Source organism: Macrobrachium nipponense, chromosome 1 (genome assembly GCF_015104395.2).
Source record: "Macrobrachium nipponense isolate FS-2020 chromosome 1, ASM1510439v2, whole genome shotgun sequence".
NCBI classification, from domain to species: domain Eukaryota; kingdom Metazoa; phylum Arthropoda; class Malacostraca; order Decapoda; family Palaemonidae; genus Macrobrachium; species Macrobrachium nipponense.
This window is the reverse complement of record NC_087200.1, coordinates 91,978,166-92,005,498: the sequence shown is the minus strand read 5'-3', so window position 1 is coordinate 92,005,498 and position 27,333 is coordinate 91,978,166. Positions and strand designations below refer to the sequence as shown.

The 27,333-nt window shown below is 39.8% G+C and overlaps 1 protein-coding gene across 1 annotated transcript in view; it reads left to right on the top strand.

The window, feature by feature from the left end:
* LOC135219463 (myelin expression factor 2-like) overlaps positions 1 to 27,333 on the top strand; it is a 159,697-nt gene that overhangs the window by 66,194 nt on the left and 66,170 nt on the right.

Genomic DNA, 27,333 nt, shown 5'->3' with positions numbered 1-27,333 from the left:
GCCCGAAGCATATTAAAGAAAGACCAGCAAGGACAGGCAGTTTTTCTAGCATAAGCGACCACCAGGAAAGAGTTGCCATGCTGGAAATAAGTTTCCCGTGTGCTGAGAGTGTTACCAAATGATGTTCCTACACTTTCTATACGAGTAAACGTATTATTACGGGGCTGACGGCTTGGCAAGCACAGTTAAAGTCTTGAACGTAATATCCCGTTGAAGGCGCTACCGAGTAGATCACGGTAAACGTATTATTACGTGGGTGACGCTTAACAGGTTAAAAGGCGAATCTAGTGATCTACCTGCTCTCTACAAGTTATTGGGAACGCCTTGAAAAATGCCTTCTAGCAGCCCTTAGGACATGTGGATAATTTTATTTTTCCTCTTATCAGTCTGATTACCTGAGTGATCAACCAAGGTTTGCCACTTGGGACCTCAGATAACCCTGATAGGTCTTGTTGGTCTCATGCCAAGTGGTTTCTATCAATGTCATTGCTTCTCTGGTCATGTTTGTGACCAGGAGCATGGCATTTCCAGTCAGAGGTTCAACTGGCCAATCAATTGAGGAACTAACCACCTGCATAATGGGCTTTGTATTTCTGTAGGAACAAGTAAAATATTTAATTGATAGCCTTTACTAGTATACAAACCAAAGTCTGTACTGTAATCCCACCTCAACCAACCTGTTCCCCATAATAGGGTATTGTTGTCAGTGCACCTCACATGGTGTGCAGGCATTACTTGAGGTTCTTTGTGGCATCCCTTCAGCCTTCAGCTGCAAGAGTTAATTTTTTTTCATTGTATTGTACACTAAATTGCGATCATTTTGGTATATAACACATTGTAAAACGATCAAAGCAACACAGAGAAAATATTATCACAAAATGATGCATGAATTCATAACTTGCAGATTTTTTTTTTTTTTTTTTTTTTTTTTCCCCTCAAAAATTCACCTTAAATCTAAATATTGTTCTAGAGACTTCCAATTTGTTTCAAAATGAAGATAAATGGTTGAATATTACTATACTGTAAGAGTTTTAGCTTACAATTGCAGTTTTTGACCATTTCGGATGAGTTAAAGTTGACCGAATGTCAAATTTTTTTATATTTTTTATATGCAAATATTTCAAAAATGAGAAAAGCTACAACCTTCAATTATTTTTGTTTTGTATTCTACATGAAATTGCACACATTTTCATATATAAAACTCTATGAAATGTCTAATATGACATAAGGCAAATATTATGAGAATGCAACCTACGCATTTCGGAGATTTGTGGCAGAGAATCCGTGCACAGAGGGAAGGAAAGTTTTTTTTTTAAAATTCACCATAAATCTAAATATTGTGCTAGAGACTTTGAATTTGTTTCAAAATGAAGATAGATGACTAAATATTACTAGACTGTAAGAGTTTTAACTTACAATTGCGTTTTTCTACTATTTCGGTAGGGTCAAAGTTGACCGAACGGGTTTTTTTTTCTATTTATCGTGATTTATATGCAAATATTTCGAAAATGAGGAAAACCTTCAATAATTTTTTGTTGTATTCTACATGAAATTGCGCACATTTTCATATTTAAAACTTTATGTAACGACTAATTTAAAATGGTGCAAACATTACGACAATCGCTCAAAAAGATTTTTTCGAATGAGTTACCGCGCGGACGTAAGGAAATTTTTTTTTTTATATATATATAAATTCACCATAAATCAAAATATTGTGCTAGAGACTTCCAATTTGTTGCAAAATGAAGGTAAATGATTGAATATTACTAGAATATAAGAGTTTTAGCTTACAATTGCGTTTTTCGACCATTTCGGTAGAGTCTCAGTTGACCGAAGGTTGAAATTTTTGCACTTATTGTTATTTATATGAAAATATTTCAAAACTGATAAAAGCTACAACCATGGGTTGTTTTTAGTTGTATTGTGGATGAAATTGCGCGCATTTCCATATATAAAACTTTATGTAACGGCTAATTTAAAATGGTGCAAACATTACGACAATCGCATGAAAAAATTTATTGGAAGAGTTACCGCGCGGACGTAAGGAAAGAGTTTTTTTCATAAATTCACCACAAATCAAAATATTGTACTAGAGACGTCCAATTTGTTGCATTGAATATTAGTAGAATATAAGAGTTTTAGCTTACAATTGCGTTTTTCGACCATTTCGGTAGAGTCAAAGTTGACCGAAGGTTGAAATTTTGGCATATCATTATTATTTATATAAAAATATTTCAAAACTGATAAAAGCTACAATCATGAGTATTTTTTTGTTGTATTCTACATAAAATGGCACACATTTTCATATATAAATCTCCATGTAACAGCTAATTTAAAATAGTGCAAAAATTATGTCAAAGTGACGAAATAATTTCTTAGATGTGTCACTGATTCTTTTTAGTGGGATAAGAAAGAAATTCGCGCTTGCGCGCCTACGTAACGATTGTAAACAAAACAATGCCTTGATCTGTGAGCTCCCAGCATCCCCCAAGGCACGTGATTCAAAAGTTTTCGGCTGGTAGGCCTATAAGTATTTTTCCGCGAATTTTTAAAAAGACTTTTTTTTTATCGACGTTTAATACGTCCAATCGGCACCCGACAGACAATTTATGTCGACGTATAATACGTCCAATCGGCATTAGAGGGTTAATTCCCCTTTCAGAGCTGAATGACCTTATAGTTCCCAGTGCTTGGCCTAAATTTTATTATTTGAGATGAATCTTACCTACTGTTAAGTTTAGCTATATCTCTCCGCCGATTAGGCGAGTAGGCATTCAAACAAAAAAAATTGAATGGCTGCCCGGATGACTGTGTAGTTTACCTGTTCTCCACCATGTGTGTTTCGAATGTTTTAGCTCTTGTCAGAATTCTTGCTATGTAGGAATGCTTTGGTGTAACCAGGATGGTGAATTGGAAGTTGATCAATATTCATCAGTACTGGCAAGGGTACAGAGTGATTTTGGAACTACTAGATGTGAAGAATGTAGGGAATTGTTCTGAGAATTTATGCCTGAATATGTCAGATATAGGAAAGACTGGGACTAATAGATTGCGAAAGCAATTAGTTAGATCAGGACCTAAACCTGTCAGGCTATCCTTACTTAGACTAGGCATTTTAGCAGGCTAGTACAGGTGGCCCTCGGTTAGCGGCTGGGGTTCCTTTCCTGGCCGCCGACGCTAAGCGATTTTAAAGCCTACAGCCGGCTGCCGCACACCTTTCGAAATTCTAGACCAATTAACAGCGCCCTAGACCAGTCAAACGGTGCCTTAATCCCGCGATGATGGCGCAATAAGTAAAATTATATTTATGCAGTATAGATCTATAGAATTTACTGTACAGTACGTTATAGTATTATAAATACCTTAAAGTGAAAAAAGCCTAGCTTTAATCCTTTGGGTGTCTAGAGTATGTAAAGATATAATAAGGTTTTGTACAGTGTACAGGTAGCTGTAGTGTTCAAGTCACGATAATTCTTCTTACTTTAATCTGATTTTTTGAGAGACCAAATTACAATAGCCTAACTTTATCCCATCTTCTAGTTACATAAGTTCAAAAACAGCAAAAGAGAATGATGAAAGTATGGTTTTAACGTTATACTCGTTGCATAAATGTGTACAGCCATGAACAACCGAAGGTGAAACTACTATTTTCTCTCTCTCTCTCTCTCTCTCTCTCTCTCTCTCTCCTCTCTCTCTCTCTCTCTAAGTACAACTGAATTCGATAACATCCGTTTGGCTTGTATTTCAATCATCGTACTATTGTACACTATTACCGTAGTTGTTATAAATGACGTTATGTAGAATAGAACTGAGATATCTTGATGTAATAACTTTATTTGCTATAGATCAAAGATGTTAAATTTAAACCAACTTATAACTGAAGCTGAGAAAACTGTTCAAGCTGCTAATGGCTATTATCGTGCATCGGCAACAACGATAAAACTCCAGTAATGTATGCCATCAAACACAACCGTAGATAAAATTGCGATAAAATAATTTCAATCAAAACTACTGGGCTTGAAAGAACATTTTACGTTGGTACCACGCCTATATAAGATAAATAACGTGAAGTTCGTATTACGATGATATAAAGGAAAATTGCAAACGGAATCACATAATTTTTTTACACAATAAACATGCCGCCAACTATTAAAAAAAAAAAAAAGTTCACAATCACAACGAGACATATTCCATATTTCCACCTAAATGCACATCATATAAGGAAAAATAACTTTGTCTCATATAAGTCAAGTATCTAGATATTTGTTTATGCCAACTAGAAGCAAGAAAATTTTTTCAGAATTGTGTTAAATATGGCGAAACAAACTAGTGTTCGCCATCAGCTGATTTGAAACCAAAACACTAGCCACTCTGTGGCGGAATACTAGCTTAGATTTGCCGTAGTATTTTATAATACATTAAAGGGATTTTGACAAAGGAAAAATCTATTTCTTGGGAGAGGCCTGTGTCACCCGGTGAAAAGATCCTTCTAGCCTCTTTTCTGATATAAATACTTTCTAAATATACCAGAGAAAAAGTTAGCATTGGTATGCAGAGGTTACTACCCTCGCGCGAGCACCCAAAGGACGTCGTGTATGAAGTTCGGGGCATGTGAAAACCACTATTCACAGGTCTCCTGCCATTTAGAGTATTCCTTCCCAAAAACCCCAATATGGGGTGTGCCGCGACAACGGTCACTCCCACATCGCCTCTGTACTACCACTGTTGACGCCTGATGCGAGCGCCCTCACTCAATCTTTGCTTTTCTAGATACCTTTTCCTGGCTTGGATAGGTGTAGGGGTGGGAAAAATTGGGTTGGGTTCACCGGGCGACACAGGCCTCTCCCCAGAAATAGATTTTTCCTTCGTCAAAATCCCTTTTCTGCGTCAACCTGTGTTCGCCGGTGAAAATATACAAGAGAATGCCTTCCAAGCCAAAAGCTCTTTAAAGAGTAAACTTAAGAGGAGAAATTAAATATTTTGTTATAATATATAAGTTTATTTAATATAAAAACCATATGAACAATAGAAAACTTAATAAACTAGTACTTAAAGACTAAGACTTAAGGCTTATAATTAATTATTCTTAAGGGTAGAACAAAGGTAATTATCACATAGGTATCATATTTGATACAAAGTTTGGATATGAATGACCAGATCATAAAGCTTGTCCGGGATTGGATACATATGTACATCCTGAGTGATTTGGGGATGCCGGGTTCTCCCCCACCGAGGAGAGAGGCATCGTGGCGAGTATTAATGAGGCAGGTAGAAAGGAGGAGGATGGGGGGGGGGGGGGGGATAGAGAAATGAAGGACAGAAGGTTATAGGAAATGTTAATTGGGGGGAGACTAAACTCCCTGCGGCTATAGCTGAATATTTTAGAGCTTGTAAGTTTTTCAGTTAGTGGCGTTTGAAAACTGATGAAGATTTCCAACCCGTATATTTTTTAAGATCCTCAAAGTTCATATTTTGAAAATAATTAATTGATGTAGCTACCGCCCGAATGTCATGAGCATGTGGAAATGACTCCGGGTTTGCTTGTTTTATGAAATAAAGTATCTGTTGTCTAATGCCTTTTATAGAGATTGTGCCACCCTGTTCTCTAATAAAGAGACGACCTGAGGACTTTGTGGAGGTCCTGGCCAAAAAGGACTTAAGAGTTGCAACAGGACACAGAGATGTGTCCTGGGGCAGAGGAACAATTTTCCAAGGAGACCATCTATTTTGGGGGTCCTCATTTTTTGCCAGGAAACTCCGATCCAGGGAGATTAATACTTCTCCTGGTGGAAGGAAATCTATGTTTTCTGAATTATGAGAGAGAGCTGAAAGTTCAGATATTCTGGCGCCTGAGGCCATAGCTGTTAGAAACAAAGTCTTTCTTAGAAGAGTAATATATGTACAAGATTCATTATCCGTGTCTGACGCTAGTTTTAGGACATCATTCAAGAAACAAGTGACCTTTTGTGGACGGACAGTTGGTCTAAGGCGTGCACATGCTCTAGGAATAATGGAAGAGAAATATGAATCTGCTAAGTTTATCTTGAATCCAACTTGAAATATTTTCTTTAAGGCTGATTTTATTTTTTATTGTCGTAATAGTACTGGCGGCTAAGCCTTTTTCAAATAATGTTCTGAAAAATTAAATGGCCAGATTCGGGGTCATTTTATGGATGTTTGAATGCTTTAAAAATTCAGACTTCTTCTTAACAGCTGAGTCATATTGCTTAAGCGTTGAGTCCCTTTTGTCTGATTCTATGAACATGACATTACATGGATCAATACTCGCATCTTCTTGAGCCGCAAACTTCATGAAATCCATAAAGTTAGGGTTTGTAGAATTCTTGAGGAAGTGGACACAATTTGAGTTTGTTCTACTTGTGTCAATTCCGGGTGAGGGATCCGTCTGGGATGGAGCTTCAGCTCTAAAAGGAGTGGAAACCAGTTGCTTTTGGGCCAGTTGGGGGCTACCAGGGCTATCTGTCCTTTGAAGGAGCGTGGCTTGTGTAACACTTTCATCAGAAGATTCACTGGAGGGAACAGGTAAATCTTCTGCCAGAGGTTCCAATCTATTGTTAATGCGTCTGTGGCATAGGCCAGAGGGTCCAGGTTGGGAGCCACATAACATGGGAGCTTGTGGTTGGACTCTGTTGCAAATAAATCCACTTTTAGTCCGGGAATCTGATTGGAAATGCTGTCTAGGGACCATTCTGACTAGTGGCGTGGTCCTGGATAGAGCGTCTGCTATTACATTCCTGACTCTTGCCAGATGGGTTGCTGACAGGTGCCAGTGCATCTTTGCTGCCAAGGTAAATAATGCTATTAGAACATGATTCAGTTTGCTTGATTTGGAACCTCCCCTGTTTATGCAATGGACTACCACTAGGCTGTCCGAGACTATCCTCACATGGTTGTTCTTGGGTGGAGATAACTTTTTTAGTGTCAGAAAAACTGCCATAGCTTCTAATACCTTAATGTGGAACTGGCTGAGCATGTTTGACCATTTCCCTTTAGTTTTCTGATGCTGAGAGTATCCCCCCCAGCCACTCAGTGACGCGTCTGTATGAATCGTCACCGTCGGAGGAGGGAAGTGCATTGGCACTGACCTGGATAAATTTTTGAGTTTCGACCATGGGTGAAGTCTCTTCGTCAACACGGATGGAATTACTGAGACTTTGTCTCTGAGACGATTGTTGGCTCTCGTTCTCCAAACTCGATTGATGTCTTTCAATCTGGCTTTCAGTAGGACGTCTGTTACCGACGCAAATTGCAATGAACCGAGGATCCTCTCTTGGGTACGTCGAGAGGCCTTCTTGTTCCTGATGAATTGTTTAGTAGCCACAGCTATCTCCTTGGCCTTCTTGGGTGGAAGGGATAGCTTGTGTTGCTTCAGGTCCCATTGTATTCCTAGCCATTGGAATTGGGAAGCTGGTTCCAGCCGTAACTTTTCTTTGTTTATTTGAAATCCTAGAAGCTCTAGGAATTCTATGACTTTGGCTGTTGCTCTGCGGCATTCCTCGACTGTGGCTGCCCAAATGAGCCAGTCATCTAGGTAGGCTACCAGCATTATTCTGCGGGTCCTGAGTTCTTGCACTACTGTCTCTCCTAGTTTGGTGAATATCCTGGGCGCTATGTTGAGCCCGAATGGCATGACTTTGAATGCATACGCCTTGTTGCCTAGACGGAAGCCTAGGTACAGAGAGAAGTTCCTTGCTATCGGAACATGATAGTAAGCGTCTGTAAGATCTATAGAGGTGGTGACGGCCCCACAGGGAAGTAAGGTCCGCACCTGCGAGACTGTCACCATGCGGAACTTGTCACAAAGAATGTAAGAATTGAGTTTGGACAAGTCCAGGATGACTCTTCTTTTGGGTGAATTCTTCTTTGCGCCAGTAAACAGACGACCCTGAAATTTCAAGCTCTTTACTCTTTTTATTGCTTTCTTCTGCAAGAGATCTTTGGTGTATTCTTCCAAATCCGCTGTTGGGGTCTGGAAGAAGTTCACTGGTGGTGGTGGGGATCCTCCTTTCCACATCCACCCCAGGCCCTTGCTGTAAACCCAAGGGCTGAAAGTCCATTGATCTCTGAATCAGTATAGCCTCCCTTCTACCTGATAGGTCTCACTGGTTCGCTGCGGGCTTATAGCCCTTGCCTCCACGGAACCCCCTGCCTCTAGATCCACTACGGAGCCGGGAGTGGCCTCTAGCCCTACTACTACCGGCTTGTCGGTTGTAGCCTCGAAAAGAACCACTGGCTTCATAGACAGGGTTGAAGGCAGGGGAGGCCGTTAAGGGGACTGTCCGCTATGATGTCTATTTTTTCTATTTATTACGCAAAATAGATAATTTTCATATATGTTTTAGATATATATATAATATATATATATATATATATATATATATATATATATATATATATATATATATATATAATACCTTCATCATATAAAAATTTCAAGTCATTTGAGCAAAAAGTTTTAGTTTTATTAGCAAAAATTATGATAAAAAAAAAATAGGTAGCGATTTCTCCGCTAATATGACATCAGTTGTATTGAAAATCATACCATAAAAACTTCTTTATATACGGAACAATTCTGTGTGACAGAATTTTTTTTTTTTTTTTTTTTTTTTTTTTTTTTTTTTTTTTTTTTTTTTTTTTTTTAGTCTAGACTCAAAAAATTCTAAAAAAAAAAAAAAAAAAAAGAAAGAAAAAAATCAAAATTCTGTCACACAGAATTATGGGATTTTTATTCCTCTTTCCAATGATATCTTTCTCTCCAAAATTGGATAATAAATAACCAAGTAATGGTTACCGACATGCGCATAAGTATGTTTTTGAGTTGTGAGCTCCCAAAGATTTGCTCTGTAAATTTAGCTTTTTTCTTATAAAAGTCAAAACAACATTATTATAATTACTTTATTTGTACTTTTATTGTTGATTTCTACATCAAGGATCCTGGTCCTACCCCTAAAAGTGCTATTAATACCCTCATCGTGACACCAGACAATGATGTTGACGGCGAGACATGAGACAATGAGGGCGCTGATAACTACGAATTTTCGTGTTTTTCTTTCAGCATACTCCTGGCCTTCGCTAATTTTGCTAGCCTTAGTTGCTGAGTATCCTTCTTGATCTTGGGTAACTTCGGCATTGCTATAAGTTCACTAAGAAGTTATAAAAACAACGTAAATAGCTAGTGACCAAATGCAAGTGACAAAGTGCATGTAACTCCTTTGACATCTGTGGCGTAACTGAGTCATTCTTTGAGTCTCGCTGCTCTCGCCCATAAATAGCAGCTCTCCTCTCTCACACTACCTTTAATTGCTACCAGATGTATGAGAATCTCAAAAAAAATCTGAAAAAATCCCTGTATATATTCAAAAATAAACACGCAAAAACGATTCTGTCAAACTCAGTCATACAGACGACGCAGTTACGATGACATCATCATTTAAAAACCACTAAAAGCATGCATGGCATGTTTCTGCATAGATACAAGTAGTAACTCTATTTTTTATTTTTTCCAAGTTGACATGTCATCCGCCATAGCAGACGGTCCCCTTAAGGCTGCTGCTGCAGCAGGCTGCTGACCTTGTGGGGCGTGAAGAAGCACAAACTGCTGTTGAGGTTGGACTTTTGATGTCAAAGGCTTTGACATCTGGGCCAGGGGTATTGGCTGTGCCATCTGCTGAGGACGAGCTGCCTTATATGGCGCGAAGTATCTTTGTTTCTTTCTGAATCTAGGTTGCTTACCTGTTGCCTCAAACTTACGTTTGGCAGGCAGACCCCAGGGGGCACGGAGGCTCTGATTAGCCCTGGAGGCTTCTTTTAGAACATTATTGACCTCCTCTTGAGGGTAGAGGTTCTTGCCCCAGATTGAAGTTTTGATTAGTCTATTAGGCTCATGCCTAATAGCAGCCTCCGCCAAAACATACTTCCTACACGCTCTTCTTGCTACGCCAAATTCGTACAAGTCCGACTGAAAAGTCTGTAGTAGATTTTGTCAGGACCTGGAAGAGCTGCTCGTCCTTATAGATAGAGGCTACCAACTCCAGTGAGGCCACGGAGTTGATAGATCTAGCCAGTCTAGTCCTAGCCTTGAATTCTGACTTTAGCATGTTCTCCGGCAGCTTGGGGAGCTTGTCGGAGAACAAGGTCGAGGCGCAGTCAGGGTCTAATTTGCCGACTGTGAATGTAGCCGGAGCATTATGCCAAAACTCTCTGTTGGTGGGCATAAGGAGGGAGGTAGCTTCCGTCTCTTTTAGGACTGGCATAGGCTTCTCATCCGTGATTGCTTGGAGTGTTAACTCCGCAACCTTGTCTGTGAAGAGAGATGGAACCTCGTCCGGTGTCACGAATATTGTGAATGATCCCTTATGAGGCGGTTATCTAGTGTTAACGCATTCCCAGTCTGTCAGAGTACGGGCCCAGACGGCTTGGGCTTGTTCCTTGGGAAATATGACAGTTTCTTTGGGAACTTTGTCAACTCTGACTAATGCATTCTCAGTAAGTCTGGCGAATCCATTAAATGGGAACTGAAGGTTCTTTGGATGAAACTCATAGTCCTCCAGTGGACGAGTGCCGCAACCTTCTAGGGTCAGTTTGCCATCCACGTATGGTGAGTGAAGGGCGAACCGCCATTTGTTGTTCTTGTGGAATGGAGGCAACTTTGAGGCATCCAGAACTTCCGATGCTACGATCGTAGATCCGGAGTGGAGCAGGCAAGCCATCATCTCCTTTATAGGCTTTTAAGTGCTCTGCCACGATGTCTGATACGGCCTGGCTGTCCGAGCCGGAGGTCCACCTCAAAGAGTCTAATCTTTCGTCAACTGCATCTCTAACCTTCGACATCAGAAGGTTAGCAAGGAGATCATGATCAAGGCCTCACTCCTCCACCTTGGTTTTAGCGGACTTCGCTCTCGATCCCTTAGAAAGGAGAGAAACCTTGGCAGCCGGCGATATAGCAGAGGAAGTTGAAGGCCTAGGGGCCAGGGACAACTCTTGACGCCGCTGGCAGAGCTGGCCTATGTACCTTAGGTAACGATTTAGTTGCCTTAAGGGACTTCTCCTTGGGACGGACTGACCTTGAGCCGTCCCACGGAGTAGGGGTGGACTTGTCAAAGCCGCGGAAAGAGGAGGAAGAGTGGTTGGGACTTAGGAGGCTACCTACCTCACTTACCTCGCCACTAACCTGCTCATCCATCAGCTCCATATGGATGTTAATCGCCGCGACGTCTCCTGATAACTCCTGGTCTTCCGGTGGTGGAGCTGTCGCAGCCCGGATTGCGTTGATGATGGAAGCAGCCAGATCCTTTCTCACGGAAGCCGATGGCGAACCCGGGAAGAGGCGAGTCCCCAGACTGTAGTCCAGGACGTAGGGGCACCCAGACGGAGCGTTCCGCCCATAGCCGGAAACCCACTGCCTCAGGCTTGTCTTGGCCACTTGGCTGCTGTCCTCATCCGCCTGTAATAGAGGAGGGAGTTTAACCTTCCTACCATATCGGTTTGTATTACCAAATATTACCAGATATAGGGTGTTTGAAATGCTATATACTTAAACTAACAAACACTGAAGACAGAAGGTTACATAGTGCTTACCTGGTCATTGGCAAGAATCATGACCAGTTCGAAGTACAGCGAGCAAGCCTCCGGGTGCCAAATCATGTAGGGTGGTTGTCCTTCCTCCGCCACAAAAGAGATTGAGCAATTGTCATGAGACTGGCAGACTTCATGGCCTACCAGGTCATTAAAGGAGGCGGAGCACCCTGGAGACAAGCAACGAGCCTTCTGTAAGAGGAAAGCATTAATGAGCAACAATTCTTCAAGGAGAATTGTAACTTAAAACTATAAGTATATATATACTTATTAAGACATGCAAACCTTATAATAGCATGCATCATTCTTAGAGTAGGTTCACTGATAGTACTACCAATCGTTACTAGCCGGAGCTAGGACGTGCACATGAGGTATAGACTGGTGCCGTAAACACCAAATGATATACATTTTGCTATGAGGAGGGCAAGCTCAACGCTACAACTCTGGTAAGTGCCGGAGGTGTATATACAGTGTTCCCCCCGTACATAATTGTATTCAAATCGCGCTGTGCGAAAAACGGTTAAAGCTAACGAGTTATTTTTTTTTCGTTGTATTGTACACTAAATTGCAATCATTTTGGTATATAATACATTGTAAAACAATAAAAGCAACACCGGAAAAATATTATCACAGAATGATGCACGAATTCGTAACGCGCGGTCTTAAAAAAATGTTTTTTTTTTTTTTTTTTCAAAAATTCACCGTAAATCTAAATATTGTTCTAGAGACTTCCAATTTGTTTCAAAAGGAAGAAAAATGATTGAATATTACGATACTGTAAGAGTTTTAGATTAGAATTGCAGATTTCGACCATTTCGGACGAGTTGTTGAAGTTGACCGAATGTCGAAATTTTTATATATATATTTTTTATATGCAAATATTTTGGAAATGAGAAAAGCTACAACCTTCAATTATTTTTTGTTGTATTATTCATGAATTTGCGTACATTTTCATACAAGAAACTCTATAAAATGGCTAATATGAAAAGGAGCAAATATTAGGATAATGCGACGTACGCAATTAGGAGATTTTCGGCCGCTAATCGGCGCACGTAGGGAAAGAAAGGTTTTTTTTTTTAAATTCACCATAAATCTAAATATTGTGCTATACCCTTCAAATTTGTTTCAAAATGAAGATAAATGACTGTGTATTACTAGATTGTAAGAGTTTTAGCTTACAATTGCGTTTTTCAACTATTTCAGTAGAGTCAAAGTTGAGCGAACTTGGTTTTTTTTCTATTTATCGTGATTTATATGCAAATATTTCGAAAAAGAGAAAAGCTACAACCTTCAATCATTTATTGTTGTATTCTACATGAAATTGCGCACATTTTCATATATAAAACTTTATGTAATGGCTAATTTTAAATGGTGCAAACATTTCGACAATCGCACAAAAAAATTTCTGATTTTTTCAGAAGAGTTACCATGCGGACGTAAGGAAAATGTTTTTTTTTTTTTTTTTTTTTTTTTTTTTTCATAAATTCACCATAAATCGAAATATTGTGCTAGAGACTTCCAATTCGTTGCAAAATGAAGTTAAATGATTGAGTATTACTAGAATATAAGTTTTATCTTACAATCACGTTTTTCGACCATTTCGGTAGAGTCAAAGTTGACAGAAGGTTGAAATTTTTGCACTTATCGTTATTTATATGAAAATATTTCAAAACTGATAAAAGCTAAAACCATGGGTTGTTTTTAGTTTATTGTGCATGAAATTGCGCACAATTCTATATATATAACTTTATGTAACAGCATTTAAAATGGTACAAACATTAGGACAATCGCCCGAAAAAATTTATCGGAAGAGTTACTGGGCGGACGTAAGGAGAAAGTTTTTTCATAAATTCACCATAAATCGAAATATTGTGCTAGAGACGTCCAATTTGTTGAAAAATGAAGGCAATTGATTGAATATCACTAGAATATAAGAGTTTTAGCTTACGATTGCGTTTTTCGACCATTTCGGTAGAGTCAAAGTTGACCGAAGGTTGAAATTTTGGCACTTATCGTTATTTATATGAAAATATTTCAAAACTGATATAAGCTACAATCATGAATATTATTTTTTTTTTGTATTTTACATGAAATTGCGCACATTTTCATATATAATACTCCATTTAACGGATAATTTAAAATGGTGCAAAAATTATGTCAAAGTGACGAAATAATTTTTGAGATATGTCACTGATACTTTTTAGTGCAATAAGAAAGAAATTCGCGCTTGCGCGCCTGCATAACGATTGAACGATTGTAAACAAAACAGCGCCTTGATCCGTGAGCTCCCAGCATCCCCCAAGGCACGTGATTCAAAAGTTTTCGGCTGGTAGGCCTATTAAGTATTTTTCCGCGAATTTAAAAAAAATCCTTTTTTGAGTCGACGTATAATACGTCCACTCGGCATACGGGAGACATTTTGACTCGACGTTTAATACGTCCAATCGGCGTTAGAGGGTTAATATCATGTCAAAGTCATCTTAAACATTTTACCATTAAAAATATGTACCTACAACCAATAAAAATATGTACCTACAACCAATAACAGAGAGAGAGAGAGAGAGAGAGAGAGAGAGTGACCAGTGAATGGCAACATCATATATCTGACCATCAAGAGTGAAATTATGAATTATTTCTGAGACAGAGAGAATAATAATGAGAGAGAGAGAGAGAGAATAACTCCTAAACTCCGACTCCTTCCCCTCCGCCAATACGTATATCAAACTGTCATGTACTCCTCTGCCCACATTCCTCCAAGTGGATAAAAAAGACTGGGAATTGCTATTTTTAATTAATCTTATTAATATTTGAAAATTAGTTATAAGGTAAATCATTTATTTATACTACAAAACAAATAAACATACGTAAGAGAGAGAGAGAGATGGTATTGTTACTGTTTAATCTCACGAAACTAAATATTATTTGTAAACTAGTGCTGTATATTATTATTTTACCATAAAATGTAGTAATGTCCTTAAAGATACACTTATACATACATTTCCAGCCCAAACAGAGGGCGAGAGTTACCACTAAGACATTATCTCGTGTGGCAAGAGAGAGAGAGAGAGAGAGACGAGAGAGAGAGAGAGAGAGAGAGAGAGAGAGAGAGAGAGAGAGAGAGAGAGGAGAGAGAGAGAGAGGGGGGGGGGGTTATCCGTATTTAAAAGACTGAAATGGATAGATTATTGTACTTCTATAAAATACTATAACATATGAAATTTGAAATTAATTATATTACTATTATTATCATTATGCAAACATATTAATAAACATACACAACATGTACCATAGAAATTCTCATCTCAGTAAAAGAGAGAGAGAGAGAAGAGAGAGAGAGAGAGAGAGAGAGAGAGAGAGAGAGAGAGAGAGAGAGAGAGAGAGAGAGAGAGAGACCTGGAGTTCGAAAGAAAGATATGTGAAGACTGGGATTTCTTTCATTCTTACATAATTTTTAAATTTTTAAACTAAAATCTTACTAATTAAATGTAGTATTTTCTTTCTTGAAGTAATTGCTCTTTACATTAATATGATTATTAGAAAATTAGTAAATCATTTATCATACAAAAAGCATACATCCCAGTAAGGGAGAGAGAGAGAATTATTAGTTATTATGTGATATAATTTAATCTTATTAAACTTAATAATACAGTATTGATCAATGTTAATATTTTAAAAGCAGTAAATCGTTTTTGTATCATAAAATTGTATTTAGGCATGAAAATAACATCAAAATACACTAATTAGTGATTATTTATCGTCGGAAAATCCCGCGAATAGGCGAATTCACCGCAAATAATGGTTAGATATGGTCCAGAAAAAAATCCGCAAATTCGGAGAATGCGAATACGGGGGCCCCAGCCCCCCCCCCCCCCCCCCCCCACTGTATATACATTTTGCTATGAGGAGGGCAAGCTCAACTCTACCATTCTGGTAGGTACCGGAGGTGTATATATCTGTGTAGACAACTACCAGACATGAGAATGGACCTTGGTAAGCCATGTACTTATTGGGCGGTCCGGCAGTGGATGTAGACATCCTCCGTCGGTACCGCAAAGGTCCGGAGCTAATATTCCGTACCATTTATCCAACGAAGGCTACGTATTCTATGCACATATTTATACATTGCCTAACTGTTAGTTACAAAAAAGAAGGAAAAGGGGGCCGGAGGTAGCAAGTCAGGAGGAAGGATATCCCATCCAACATTACTTAGCTCCGGCCATATGTATGAGGACAAGACTCCTCTTTCTTGAACCACTAACCCAGTCCCCCAGGCCCTAGCCCTCCCGAGAGGGGGTGGGGGGGCTGTGGGGGTGGGTGGTTAGTTGGTAGTGGTCGGTTAGAGACTGACTACCTACCCAATCATAAGTGGCCAGCCAACTGGTCATATATATAACTTACCCCGTAGGGGTATTAGTTAACAGGAAACCCAGGTTTATCGTGATTGGCCTTGGTACTGATTAGGACGATCACTCCAGTAGCCAAAGTTTAGGCTACCACTCATAAGTGTAAAACGACACAGCCTATAGCCTGCCGTGGGTATCACTCATCATCGTAGGGTGGTCACTTATCAGCGAAGTAGGCAGTCTTACACCGTGGGTCACTGTGGTAAATTTCCGACCAGAAAGGGGCTCGAACGGGAGGAATAGCCTAAGTAGAGGGTCTAGCCAGCAATAAGCAGACCTTATATGGTACAGGAATATGGCTCACTTATAAATGAAAAAAACTTAACAAGAATAAATACAGTAATAATAAGGAAAACCTGAGGGAGTTGCAAGATAGTCAACCGATTAACTGGGTTGTTTTGATCGGGGCAGTCAGGACGAGCTTCGTTCAGTCTGGCTATGCATACTCCTATATAACTAACTTGTTAAGCTCGATTTGAGGTAAAAGAATAATCCTATTCTTCTTTAAATCGGATTTATTGAAAAAAGAGCTTTATTAATTAGAAATTAGATAGGATAGCGACTACCCACGGACAAATTATAATAGCAACTCCTCAGTCACTACAGTGAAACTTACTAGCATAGTTAACATTAAACAAAATTAAGACGATGTTCAGTATATTTGCTAGAGAGAAGCTCGATGGAGAGAGGGAGAATGGGCTAAACCGACAAAGAGAGAAATGGAGATAGAGAGGGAAGAGGTACCAGTATTCCTACTCTCTCTCACAAGCGCTATAGGCTACATCTTAATTTCGAAAAATTATCTGTTAAAGGAAGCCTTATGTGTCTCTCCCTCTCTCGTACAGGAATACTGTTTATTTTAGATGATACTGTCATTATAGGAACATGTCAGGGTTACGCATACGCCCGCAAGGGGGGGTAAAAGTTGAACGACTATCCCCTTAAATAACATCTGAATTCAAAATATAGAACTGATAATTATAACGCGGCGAGAATGATATCCCATGACATGTCCGCAATATATGTATTGCTTAAACAACATGTGAAAAAAGGGTACATATAGTGAGATAGCCATAGCTAAGATATTAACTCGTAAACAATAGCACCCTTGCCACGCGTTCCCGCTTGTAGCATTCAAGATGCCTGTGACGCCGTGTTCCCGCAATACTATAAACGGGCTCACGGGTCTATTACGAGACTGCCATTTTCATAATATATACTGAAAACAGAAATTCGGGTACTCAACTTAGGTGTCGGAGACATTTGAGCGGAACCCATCGTAAATTGATCACAAAATCACACGAAAATAATTCACAAAGCGAGAACGCGTCTTTGCTAAAGAGTTTCTAGAAAATATTGAGTGAGGGCGCTCGCATCGGGCGTCAACAGTGGTAGTACAGAGGCGATGTGGGAGTGACCGTTGTCGCAGCACACCCCATTTTGGGGTTTTTGGGAAGGAATACTCTAAATGGCAGGAGACCTGCGAATAGTGGTTTTCACACGCCCCGAACTTTATACAGACGCCTTTTGGGTGCTTGCGCGAGGGTAGTAACCTCTGCATACCAATGCTAACTTTTTCTCTGGTATATTTAGAAAGTATTTATATCAGAAAAGAGGCTAGAAGGATCTTTTCACCGGCGAACACAGGTCGACCCAGAAATATGAGAATACATACAGTATTATTAGATACAGTGAAGTAATTATAACTTTTTAAAGGATTTATGGAAAAGATGCATAAATAATAAAAAAACACCATTCATTTTTCGGAACAGTGGTGGACAAGAACGAACATGAAAAAACATCCTCTGAAAATGTGGAGGGTAGTTACAAAAAAGATGCCTTAATTTGTATCATATTTATGTCCAAAGTAAAAATACCCCATACGTAATATATTTTCATACACATTTTAAAAGTAAGAGCATAAATATTTATAAAATTGACACATTGATCGCTAAATTAGCACTCTTTTCAACTCTATATTTTTGGAAGAGCTGCAGGCAACTGCTTACAAGAATGAACATGAAAAAACATCGTATTTGATAACGTGAATGACAGTTTCAAAAGTTGCCTTAGTATCATATTTCTGCGCAGAATTAAAATTACCCTATACATAATACATTTGCATACACATTTTTAAACATTAAAGCATAACCAGTTATAAAATCGACACATCGATCGCTAAATTTGCATGAAAAAACATCATATTTTATAACGTTAAGGGCAGTTTCAAAAGCTGCCTTTGTATCATATTTATTTGCAGAAATAAAAATACATATACGTAATACATTTTCATACACTTTAAACATAAAAGCATGAACATTTATAAATCAACACATCCATTGCTAAATTTGTGCTCATTTAACTTGATATTTTTGGCATAGAACAGCGTCAGAGGCTTATATTTTACCCTAATACCTATGTAATAACTCTCAGTACAATTTTTTAATATCATTTGCATAACCTTTATGGGCTGAACGGTATTTCTACTAATGTATGTACTCGTTAGACATAAACAGCGCTAGCGGTGCTGCTGACCGAAAATTGTGCCGTAAAAATACCTTATTTTTTAAATTAATATTTAAAAAAAACCGATTCGCCGTTGAGCGATTGCGCCGTTAACCGCGGGCTGCCTGTATTGACTTCCATTGTAGCTCCGCCTTCTGCTCCCCATTCGGTTCAGGAAAAGCGTAACGAGAAGTTAGAACATTAACCTGTTTTTAGTTCTAATACAATTTGAACTTAATTCGTGATGGAACATTCCGAATCCCTCCAGTGTGCGCTCATTTTCGCGTTCCCTGTTAGAAGTTAGGTGTTGGTGCCCTTGTCTGTACGTAGCCCGAGCCTAAGACTGCCCTGCGACAGTTGGAAACGTCCGCTGCCAGGGAACCTGGTCGGTTCTCGGTGCGATGGGATTCTGTGCCCTCCAATACCTACTTCACCCTTTTTCATGGTCTGAATCTCGTTTAAAGCTTTCACCGAAAGATCGTTAAAGAGTTCACATAAGGACCGTTTCAGTAAGCGTTAATGCTTGCTCCGTAGGTGCATTCTGTTGTCTTTAACATCTAGTTTGAAGTGTTAGCATGCATAGGCTTAATAATATATGATATAGGTACAGTAGTACCTCGAGATACGAAATTAATCCGTTCCGAGGCACCCTTCGTATCATGAGGTTTTCGTATCTTGGACCACATTTTACATGTAAAATGGCTAATCCGTTCCAAGCCCTCCAAAAACACCCCGGTAAATTTCATTATGAAACTAAATCGACCTATAAACAATGAAATACTACAACAAATTGGACCATTCAATACCTAACTTAATAGCGTAATGCAAATTAACCTGTAAATAAAGTGTATTAATGTACATGGTATACAAGAAATACTGTACGTAAAATGTGGAAGTTTACCTTTCGAGTGAGGCTATCTTCGAAAGTGGCGGCAGAGGAGGAGGAGGACAAACGGCAGATACGTACGTACGTCGTACACTTAACTTTACGAAACACAAAATAATGTAAGGAAAACTAAACTAAAATTTACGAAACACATTAATAAAACTGTAATGCTTAATTTTACAAAAAACTAAAATTAAAAATAATTTTTTTTTTTTTTTTTTTTTTTTTTTTTTTTTACAGAATTTCAACTTCATAACTTTCAACTTTCTGTTTTTTATCACTTGGTTCTTCCTTTTTGCTTACTACTTTCTGTTTTTTATCACTTAGTTCTTCCTTTTTGCTTACTCCTGCTAATGCTAAAGGCCTCTTTAAAAAATAACGATCCAAGGAAGATTGCTTCTCCTGCCTACTTTTCACACTGTTCCTGAAACGACTCGGGCAAACGTCATCGAACTGCGCAAGCATACGACCTGTGTGAGACTTTTCGGGGTGTCTTTTTTTTCTATAAACGATTGCACTTTATGAAAAGCGGCTAGAACATCCTTAATTTCTGCCGTTGTCATAGGGTCCTCCTCCTCTTCCTTGCCGCTGCTAGAGAACTCCTCTTGAACGACGTTATGTTGCATGCCTCCAACTCCTTCAGGTCATCTGTCGTAAGCTCCTCTTGGTGCTCCTCGAGAAGGTCGTTGATGTCGTTCTCGTCGACGACCAGCCCCATGGACTTGCCGAGTGCAACGATCTTGTCAAGATCTGGTTCCAAAACAGTTTCAGGATCGTCAACTGTTTCTGAATCTGCAGCACCAGCTTCGCCCACGTCGATCCCTCGAAGTCTCGGGCAGATACGGCATCAGGCCAGAGTTTCCTCCACGAGGAATTCAAGGTTTGCCTCGAAACCTCCTGCCAAGCTTGGTCGATGAGTCGGATGCAAATGATGATGTCGAAATGCTCCTTCCAAAATTCACGGAAGGTGAGGTTTGTGGTATTGGTGATGTCGAAACATCTCTTGAAAAGATGTTTCGTGTACAGCTTCTTAAAGTTCGATATCACGTGCTTGTCCATGGGCTGGAGGAGAGGGGTTGTGTGGGTGGAAGAAAAAGAATCTTGACGAAGGAATACTCCGCTAGGATATCTTCCTCGAGGCCAGGAGGGAGGGAAGGGGAGGGGCATTGTCCAACACCAGCAGACATTTCAGGGGGAGGCGCTTCTCTTCCAAAAATTTCTTTACTGTCAGGCCGAAACAGATTTACCCACTCCGTGAACAAAAGCCTCGTTACCCAGGCTTTTGCATTAGCCCTCCATATCACTGGAAGCTTCTCCTTAAGCACTGTGGGCCTTGAAGGCTCGAGGAGTCTCGGAGTGATACACCAGTAGGGGCTTCTCCTTGCAATCCCCACTGGCGTTTGAACAAAGTGCGAGCGTAAGCCTGTCTTTCATAGGCTTATGTCCGGGTAGCTTCTTCTCTTCCTCCGTGATGTACGTCCGACAAGGCATTTTTTTCCCAAAAAAGGCCAGTCTCATTATACTTGAAGACTTGCTGAGAACTGTAGCCTTCCTTGGTCATCATCTCATCGAACTTCTTTTTAAGTGCTTCGGCCGCTTTCGTGTCCGAGCTGGCAGCCTCCCCATGCCGCACCACCGAATGGATGCCAGTCCGTTTACGAAATTTCTCGAACCAGCCATGCGAAGCCTTGAACTCTGGGGTTTGCGTTGATGTCCTTTCCCCTCCGTCGTCTTCCGCCTGCGCAATCAAATCGCCGAAAACAGCGCTGGCTTGAGATTACCGTCTCCGTTATCGTATCGCCAGCGATTTCTTTGTCTTTTATCCAGACAAGAAGCAACCGTTTCCGTCTTGTCGTGCACTGGGTCCTCTTGCTGGACAAAATAGTGATGCCCTTGGAAGGTGATGCTGCTTTGATGACATCCTTCTGTTTAAGGATGGTGCCTATTGTCGACGGATTTCGGCCGTATTCCTTGGCGATCATACTCAATCGCATACCAGCTTCATACTTCTTGATAATCTCCATCTTTGTCTCCAAAGAGAGCATTCGCTTCTTTCCGTGAATTTCAACTTTCTTGGGACACATGACTACGTTATCTTGTACGTAATTTACTTATAAGTAGAATAAAGTTTTCGCACAACATGGTAAAGTACGTATGTGTTGCAACGAAATCACTAACAAATTTACGTTACTAAACGAAATCGTTAGACCGAACGAATACCGCGTGCATACGATAACGATGCTGGTACCAAGTGGCCGAGGTACGCCACCACGTACATAGATGCATGGTGGGAGGGATGCTGACCAAATAGGAGAGAAGGATCTGCATGGCCGCGACTAGCATCAGGACCAATGGGAGAGCAGGAGGATGGTGGCAAGTCTACTAAGTTGGCGGCGCGCGTTTCAAAATTGTTATCGGTGGTTCGGGCGAATCTCAGACTTTACAGAAACCTTTCGTATCTTGAAAACTTTTCGTATGTAGAGCCGTTAAATTTTTCGTTCTGGCTTTCGTATCTCGAGTTTTTCGTAAGTTGAGCCTTTCGTATCTCGAGGTACCACTGTATAGGCATTTTATTGAGTTGATGATAATGTATTTGTAGTGAGTTTTACACATTCAGATATGTCGACTCAGTCGACTGTTTATCTCTCATGTTTTGGTTATTCTAAATTCTTGTATGCTAGCATATTCCTTTTTCTTCGTAATGTTTGTTCTTTGCATGCTTTCTCTTTGGCTATCGGCAAATCTCTTACTACTGCCTCGATTAATGCTTCTCTTTCAAGTCTACACTGTCTGTAGTATCTGAACTTCTCACCGAGTTAGATATTCTAGCTTCAGAGATTTCTAACTTAGTTTCAATAGGAATACTTTCGAGTATGTACGATCGCTTTCGGACTAGGCGGGGGCGTTGGTAGCTCCCACCGCCCCTCCATTTTTGGCACCTCGTTCTCTCTCTCCCTCTGTCGAGTGTCGACTCGTGTGGACTGCGGACCAGGGTTCACAGACGTACGATAATTATCGTATGAGTACGATAATTTGATCCTCTGTACGATAAACAATTATTAATCAAAATATGATGATTTGAAGAGATTTGGTACGATAATTTGTTCTGATACATCTGGGAACCCTGCGGTGGACATTGTTGACTCGTCTTGTCGTGTGAACGCAGTTGACTCGTGCAGTGCGGACTTGGCCAAGTCCCGAGTCGCTTAACTGTCTTGCTCTCATTGAGTCGTGGTGGATGCGATACAGCACCCAGCTGCTGTCACCCCTTATTGACAAGTGTCGCTTTTTGTTGCCAAGGGTTGCGGAGAAAGAGTAATCCTTTAAGCTCTTTGTTTACCTCCTGTTGGCAGCTGTCCCCTCCCGTTGCCCGCTGATGGAAGAAGAGTTTTAATGGAGTTGGTGGAGGAACTCGGTTGGGCCGGTCTGCGTTTGTTGCCACACTATGCCTTGCTGTATCCTCATTTTGTTGAGGGTAGAGGCCACATAGAGAATATATCTTAATTGTCTTAGCGTATTTTGGCGCACTAAATATTCGAGAAGAGAACCACGCTTTCTCCAATTTGAGAGCATTTCGTAATTTTTCTTGTCCTCGAACACAATTTCCCTTTGTGTGCCTTGGCTTGTCGTCTTGTCTTTTAAAGTCACGGAGAGCCGAAGGCTGACTTTTGCTGTATAACACTTATGGGTCCCTTAACCGTCTTTAATAGAAGGTTTACTTTCTTTCTCTTTCCTGTGGGAAATGAACTCGAGACTGACAGACATGCTGATGGATTTTCAGTCTACCTTGAGTTATTACCTTTTATCTTCATTGCCTTGTCTGTGCGACTTCTTGAGAGGTGGAGACGCCAACCCAGCAGGAGTTTTTAGCAGGGAAACAAGTAACTCATTTCTGATGCTGCAGGGTAATGTCCTCATGCTTATACTCACACTGTTTGGAAGAAGTGAGAACACTTTCGCTTCCTGTCTGATTATGCAGCTTGGGATTATCTATTGGTAGTCTTATTTTATACCTTTCGGGGGTAAGTGCAGATTCGGGTTCTGGGATATGGACAGTTGCAACCTCCTAACATCCGTGGAGAGACTTTGGACCGGTATGTTATATGGTGGAAACGGTGAAGGGCAATGTGATTCTTTTTGGTTGTCCTCCACTAGTTTAATCTCCCTCTTATAGCTGCATAAATCTCTCATAAGTCTCTTTTAGTAGGAGATTGTATATAGAGGGAATGATGGTCCAAGGGTAATTCTTTAGGAAGACACCCATAAGTAATTGGAGATATTCTAGGACATTTGGAGACTGAATAACAGTAAGTGTCTGCCCATATACTTGTTGGTTTTCTCGCATGGTTTTAGTGCCTTTCCAAAGAATGGTCAGACTTGTGGTACACATGCAGAATGTATTCCACTTACCATACATCCACAGTTATGCAAGTTCCTTCAAGAGGTTTTACTAGAAGGTATTGCTGTTCTGTGCACTTTGGGTTAATGTGCAGCCCTCTATAATTTAGTCAGGACTTTTTGCCCATTGGTAGATGGTGTCGACTTTAGGAGCAAGACACTTGTACAGAATCAGTGATTCAAGTTAGTCCACTCTGTCAACAGTATTCCAAAGGCCAAGGACCTGGTGCTTCTTGTGGCTCAATTTCTATGCATTATAATGTTAATTCTTTATATCCCCATACTTATCTAGTGATGTGGGGATGATAGTTAATTATGCATGCTTGTCAGTCAAGATGAATAGGCATGTGCTGCTTGAAGATTTTAGACCTGAAGGAAACTTCCTATATTGTAAAGGCTTTTCCTCATTAGGAAAAATGGCCTTACGGGTTATTTTCAGATAATCATGCTCAATTAATGTACAGTTTCAACATAAGAATTACGACTTACAGATAACTTTCATTGTAAGTAATCCAGAACCAACTTTGGCTCCAGGACTATACGAAGGACACTGTAACCAGGAATTGTCCATTTGGTTCTTAAACCTAAGTCTAAGTTTTGGTCTTTTCCCTTTGTCGTGCAACACAGAGTTTAACTAGTGTTATTACACTTTCATGCAACATAGAATGGTCAAACTACACCTGGTAAAACTTTTTAGATGTCAGGGCAGTGGAAAGACATCAGGATGCTTAGCAGGTTTATTCCCAGTCAGAAACAGTCTTTGTGGGAAGTTGCTGCTTTGAGTTAAATGAAACAACATATTGGTTTGATCATCCATCTGTGGAAGGACAGTGTTGTAGCAATTGGGGATTCAGGAAGAACAACTGCCTACAAGGGCCTTTACATCCGTAAGTTTGGCACTTGGTGTGGATTTAAGGTGTGGATATAAGGAACACTCATTTAGCTTCCTAGCATGTAGATGAACAGGGACATCTGAATGATTACTACTACTTTGTTGGCCCTCAGGCTTGAGCAGTGGATGTTTCCTTAAATTTTGCCTAATTCAGACTCATAGGCCTGCCCCTTGTATCTACTCTAAATTCTATTGAGCAATGTCAAGTTCAAGAATTGCTTAGTCTCCTGTAGAGCCCTTGTAACCTCAGGGCAAAACTTTTCAGAAATTCCAATGCTCTTGGTAGATGACTCATTCTTCCGTTGAGAAGAAATCAGCTCTACACAATTCCATACAGTTCCATTGATGTAGGCATCTCCTTGACTGCTTGGAGATGGTAGAATGTCCCCTCCCAATAATAATATTTTCAATTTGTTATAGGATCTGTCCTTAATTTAAAACTGCCATGGCCTGGGGTCAGAAGCAGTGGTCTGTGTTGGTGAGGGTACCATTCTGGAGGAATTTTCATCATTTGGAACCTTGTAGACGTCAATGTTTTCTGTTAAGAGGAGATAAGACTTGTCACTGTCTACTTCCAAAGTTATCGTTCCATACATACTTTCCTCAGTATTGCATCAAGTACTTTTAGATCTTGCTGAGGACCAGCACTGTAAGGTGTTGAGATTGAAGCCCTTCATCTCTATATCAGTCTCTCTCTGGAGTTTAGATGCGGGTCTAAACTTTTATCTGAATTTACTGTCAGCACCCTTATTTAAGCTGGTGTAAAGGGAATGCTATTTTAGCTTTCTGCCTAAGAGCTGAGGTTGATGTTAAGGCCATGCTTTACAGTTCTCTGTAAGAATTCCAATTTAACCCGGGGGGGGGGAGACTTCTCTATCCTGTTGGGCATTTAAATTTAAAGGTTAAACCTAGAACATTTTTATCATCCTTTTAGAGACCTTGAACATCTTTGTCAAAGGTAAATGCTGGAAGAGGCAAAGTTAACCTTTGGTTTTGTGGCTTTAAGAAAAACAGATGTGGTATATAGAATTGTGTTTGAAAATAGTAAAGCCCTTAATCCACTAATAGTAGTGGGTAGTCTTTTCCTGAACCGAAAAAGAGCAATTCTTTAGGCTCAATTGTTTAAATCCTGGGTTTTGATATTTTGGGGAGCGTGAAGGTACAAATTTTGTATAGGAGCGTACCTTTATATTGTAAAGGTATTCATTTTAAGTGACTGTCATTTGATAGGGCTTTTGGACCCAGGCACGGGTCCCTCATACCGCTTGCGTTTCATGCTGGCTGAATCAAAGCGGTTTTCTCTGCAAGGCTGCTCTTTGCTGAATACATATGAGAGCATTGCTCCCTGAATGGAATCCAACTTCTGGTGGTAGTAAAATCCGCCAAGGATTCCATATCAGGTGAGAATGTTTTGGGTTTCGTATAAGAAACATTTAGTTCGAATGGCTGAGCGGAACTTTGTCTAGCTCCTACCCACCATCCTCTTCTTAATGTGGGAATCAGCTAAATTTAACAGTAGGTAAGATTCATCTCAAATAATATAAATTTTCATAATAAAATTTATTATTTGGATACTTACCTACTGTTTAAAGTAGACCCACCCAGCCTCCCCACAACTTAGTGGGGCTGTCAAGGAGAATTCTGACAAGAGCTAAAACATTCGAAACACACCTGGTGGAGAACGGGTAAAATACAGTCATCTGGGCAGCCATTCGATTTTTTTTTTTTAATACCGACTCACCTAATCGGCGGGGAGATATAGCTAAATTTAACAGTAGGTAAGTATCCAAATAATAAAATTTATTATGAAAATTTCTATATTCCATTCAACAATCCAATTTAGTTCTAGATGCCAGAGGAAGGAGTGCTGGATGACAACAGGTGAGTTTGGTGTAATCCCCTCTCCCCACCTCTTGCCTACCTACCAACAGTAGAACCTTCTTACCAGGTTCTAGTTTGTGTGGAGGAAAACTCCCACATGACTGTAGCTATTTTAGTTTTGTATGCTTATGTAAAATGCTATTTGCTTTAAAAACCTGGGATTTTGTTTTGCCAAGGATGCAAAACTTCTTTTGATTTGGATATACATTTGGTGACAGCTGGGGTGAAGGTATATACTTTGTTAGTGTATCTAGGAAAATTCAAAGTATACATATAGTCATTCCAAAATTAAATGAGCTCTCTGGCGGGGCTGTTCGAATCCTATCCACGTGTTTAATCTCCACATATATGCCAAATCTATAACAGTAACATAGGTTCTCCCATTACAGATATCAAATATCATCTTTATCATTACGCTGAATTCTAAGTCAGTTGCATAGGTTCACAATTGTTAAGGTTTTTTATGCAGTGACAAAAAACAGAATCAGATTTTCAATCAGTACGGTATCTTATTTTGGTGCTGTTGAATATATTGTAAACAGTTCCACATACATTTTAAAATTGTGAATAAACATGTTACAACTGTCTCCAGCGGGCACTTTTGGTAGTCACGGTATTTTTGGAGGCAGTTCTTTCTACATATAACTTGATTTCTTAATATCATAGGTAAAGAATATATTGGAAAGCAAAGAAATATGAAATAAAGCACTATATAGAGTAAGCTGGACGAGTGAGGAAAACAATCTCTCTCTCTCTCTCTCTCTCTCTTCTCT